The following is a 4,182-nucleotide window of genomic DNA, read 5'->3' as shown; positions in this document are numbered from 1 at the left end:
GGTGATGTAGTGGATGGCGGAGAAGTAGAAAGGAGGCATCGTGATGTCACCCAGGTTTCTGTCTTTTGTAAATGGGTGGTGTGGGAGATTGATCGCAAAAATGGCCCCATTTCCCTCCCCTACCATCAATGTGACTTTGTAGTGCCTCCCATCAAGGGGCAAAGCCTATTTCCGAACACTTTCAAGCAAGGCTTAGCCTTGAGACTTGTTTGGCCAGGAGGCCGGGGTGGAAGTGACAGTGTATCAGTTCCAAATCACAACTTCATGAGGACTTGTATGTTTTCACTTGCTTTCCTGGACCCCTGCAATTGTTATGTGAACAAGCCTGGACTGGCCTACTGGAGGGCCATGCCACACCAGCCAGCTCCCAGTCAACCCAGCAACTGCTCACTCATGCCCAGCTAAGATTAGCTGAGCCCAGCCAACCTATAGACCCATGAGAAATAATAAATAGTTAATGCTTTAAGCCACTAAGTTTTGGGATGGCTTGTTATGCAGCAAGAAATAACTGATTAGATAGATAGATAGATAGATAGATAGATAGATAGATAGATACTAGAGAGGGAGAGAGAGAGATCCATCCTGACTCAAGCCCATCACCCTCTGGCCTTTCAAGTATCTCTGGTTACCTGATCTTGGTGGTGATCTCCTCTACCCACAAGTTTGGACTTTCCTGTCCCAAGTCTGCCTTTACTATATTTGAATTTGCTCTGCTTTTTTAATGTTCTTTCTTGGGCATCCCAGCCGCAGCTCAGGCCAGCCCCTGGGCTTCCTATGCCTCAGAAGTCTGCCTATATCCCAGAATCCCTGCACCCAGCATCAGTCCCTGTTGCTGGCCTTTGAGATTTGCTTTGCTTGAGTCCTCCAAGTAGGTAAGGGCTGGTCACAAAATGCTCTATGAGCCTGGGTTCTCAATCTCAGAAGAGATTCAAACCCTTAAGGAGATACTAGGCCCCAGCACAGAGCAGCTGGGGGACCCCATGCTCCTTTGTTCCCATTTTCAAGGCCTCATCTGTGCCCTTCTAGAACTTTTGTGACTCGCTGATCCTCCCATGACCTCTTTGACAGGCTGCCCTCTGCTCCTCTCCACCCGGTACTCAATACTGGGCCCCCAGGGAGTGCCAGGCTCTGTGTAAGTCTCAGCCTGTGTGGGTCCCCAGAAACCACTTTGTCCCACCAAACTCAAAGGCCCCCAGGCAGCTGGTGGAGATGGGGAGCTGGGAACTGACCTAGGACCTCTGTTTTGCCTCCTGTGAGTAAAGATTTCCCAGAACACAGTAGAAAGGACAACTTATTGAGTAAAACCCCATCAACTGACATAATTTTCACATCTTCACTTTACATCTTTCCTTGGCAGACAAGAGGCATCTAGGCCTGGTGGAGACACAATTTTCTCTTTCTATCATGAACTTCTGCCATGTGAGGAGAGAGAGGAGGAAGTGAAGACTCTTCCCAAGACCTAGGGAGAACCTGCTTCACATCTTCTTTCCTGGGCACTAGGGAGAGGCTGTAGATAAAGCAGATGGGCCTGAAAGCGTGAAGAACACATACTTCAGCCTAGTTATCTGGGATGCCTGTCCTTCCGGGCATAGAAACAGCTGTCGCCCTGCCCACATCCACCTCACCTACCCCAGATGCCCCCCGCCATGGAGGCTGCTCATCCTGGGCTCTCTGTCAAACAATGTCAGAGCATGTTGGGGGATAAATCCATCAGTGATCCAGAATATGGGGGCCTGTGGCCTCTCTGTCTACTACAGCTGCCGGTGGGTGTGGGTTAGCAATGGCTACAGCCCCTGGGAGAGGATGTCCAAAGGGCTGTTCTAGGGAAGGCTTGCTGAGGGGCACCGAGCCTTGGGGAAAGAGGGGGCAGCAATGGCGGACTTTCCCCAGCCCCCTGCCTGTTCAAAGTGTGTGCTCATCTGACTCTCATAAGGCCCTGTGCCTGCAGTTCCAGGCAGGCACCTGCAGAAGCAGGGGGGGCCTCTGGGGCTCCCTCATCGATAGAATCTACAGTCTGGCAAAGAACATGCGGGGAGGAGGAGGCAAAAGAGTGAGGGTCACGCCAGACTCCGGGGGAGCTGAGGGAGGTCATTCCATGACTTGATACTCTTGGAATCTGTCCTGATCATACGGAAGTGGCCTTGGAGAGCAGCGAGGGCTAGGGAGCTGGCGGTCTCTTCGTGGATGCCCAAGCCCTTCCCTGAGGTCTTCCCTGATGAACATGCAGCAGAAAGGAGGGCAGAGCGGGAGAGCTGGTGAGCCTTCTTTCCTGTTCCTTCACCTGAGAACTCGTGGGACCCGTCCTCAGGATGTGCGGTTGCAGCCTGAGACTAGGAGGACACCAAGTCAGAGCTGGAGGGGGCTGAGGCTGGCCGCCAGGGGGCAGTAGTGAGCCCCACAGCCTTGCCAATCGGCACAGCAGCTCCTCCCAGAAAGCAAGCCAGGCTCTGACTAGCTGAGATGGTGCTTTAAAAATCCCAGCCAGGAGCGCCTGGGTGACTCAGTCAGTGAAGCCAACAGACTCTTGGTTTCGCTCAGGTCGTGATCTCACAGTTTGTGAGTTCAAGCCTCTCATGGGGCTCTGCGCTGACAGCACAGAGCCTGCTTGGGATTCTCTGTCCCTCTCTCTCTGCCCCTCCCCCACTCACATTTTCTCTCTCTCTTTCTCTCTCTCTCTCTCTCTCAAAATAAATAACCTAAAAAAATAAAAAATAAACAGCCGGTGGCTGCTCCACTGACCCCATGAGGGGTCCTCAAGCTGGGAGGGGTGAGATGCCCTCGGAGAAACCTTTGCCCCAATAAGCAGACCCCTAACCAATCAGGTTTCAGCGCCAAAAATAGGAGCTTATGCTGTAACAACCTAGCCTAATAACCTAGTGGGACCTCTAATCCTGGTCTCAGACTGCCCCCCACCGGTGAAGACGGTGCCAAAGCGAAGAAGGAAGTCCTTGCCCCTCCCAAAGCTGAAGCCAAAGCAAAGGGTTTGAAGGCCGAGAAAGCAGCACTGTAAGGCATCCACAGGCACAAAAGATAATAAGATCTACATGTCACCCACCTTCCAAAAGCGCAAGACACCGTGTTGCCAAAGGCAGCCCAAACATGCTCGAAAAAACACCCCCAGGAGAAACGAACTTGACCAACATGCCATCATCAAGTTCCCTCTGACGACCGATGTGGACTTGTGTCCACACTTGTGTTCATTGTGGACATCAAGGCCAACAAACACCAGATCAAACAGGCTGGGAAGAAGCTCTATGACATTGATATGGCCAAGGTCACTACCCTGATCAGGCCCAATGGAGAGAAGAAGGTGTATGTTCAACTGGCTCCTGACTATGATGCTTTGGATATTGCCAACAGAATTGGGATCATCTAAACTGAGTCCAGCTGGCTAAATTTAGAAGTCTAAATTTTTTTCACCATAAAAAAAAAAAATAAATAAATAAATAAAAATAAAATCACACAAAGGTGTGTTCTTTGACCAGCAACAATGACAGGGAATTTGTAGTACCAAATACCTACATTAGAAAAGAGAAACAAGAAAAAGAAGAAGAAAAAAAAATCCAGCATAAAGAAGGAAATCATAAAGGTAAAAGCAGATATCACTAAATCAGAACACAAGACAATGATAGATAAAAACAATAAAACAAAAAGTTGTTTCCTTGAAAAGATTGATAAGATAGATAAGCCTCTAACAAAACAGACAAAAGAAGGAAGAGGGAAAACACAAAATACCAATATTAGGAAAGAAACAAGGGCTGTCATTACAGACTCTGCAGACATTGAAAGGATAATAAGAAAACACCATGAAGACCACACACACAAATTTGACAACTGAGATGAAATGGGCAAAGTCCTTGAAAACCACAAACTACCACAATTCCCTCCCCCCATACGAAATGGATAATTTAAGCAGACCTTTAGCTAGTAAGGGCATTGGATTCATAATCTTAAAACTCCCAAGAAAGAAATATCCAGATGATTTCACAGGAGGAGTCTATCCAGTGTGTAAAGAAGAATTAACATCAGTTCTAGACAATCTCTTTCAGAAAATAGAAGTGGAAGGAACATTTCCCGATTCATTTTCTGGATCCAGTATTATCCTGATATCAAAAACAGACAAAGACAAGACAAAAAAAAAGAAAACTATAGACCAATACCCTTCATGAATATAGATGCTAT

At 48.2% G+C, this 4,182-nt stretch overlaps 1 pseudogene; it reads left to right on the top strand.

The window, feature by feature from the left end:
• The first annotated feature begins 2,184 nt into the window (after positions 1–2,184).
• Positions 2,185–3,376, top strand: LOC102953146 (annotated as a pseudogene).
• Positions 3,377–4,182: the final 806 nt, after the last annotated feature.

The sequence above is a fragment of the Panthera tigris genome, chromosome A3 (assembly GCF_018350195.1).
Source record: "Panthera tigris isolate Pti1 chromosome A3, P.tigris_Pti1_mat1.1, whole genome shotgun sequence".
Taxonomy (NCBI): domain Eukaryota; kingdom Metazoa; phylum Chordata; class Mammalia; order Carnivora; family Felidae; genus Panthera; species Panthera tigris.
Note: the sequence above shows the minus strand (reverse complement) of the source record. Positions and strands in the feature narration are given on the sequence as shown.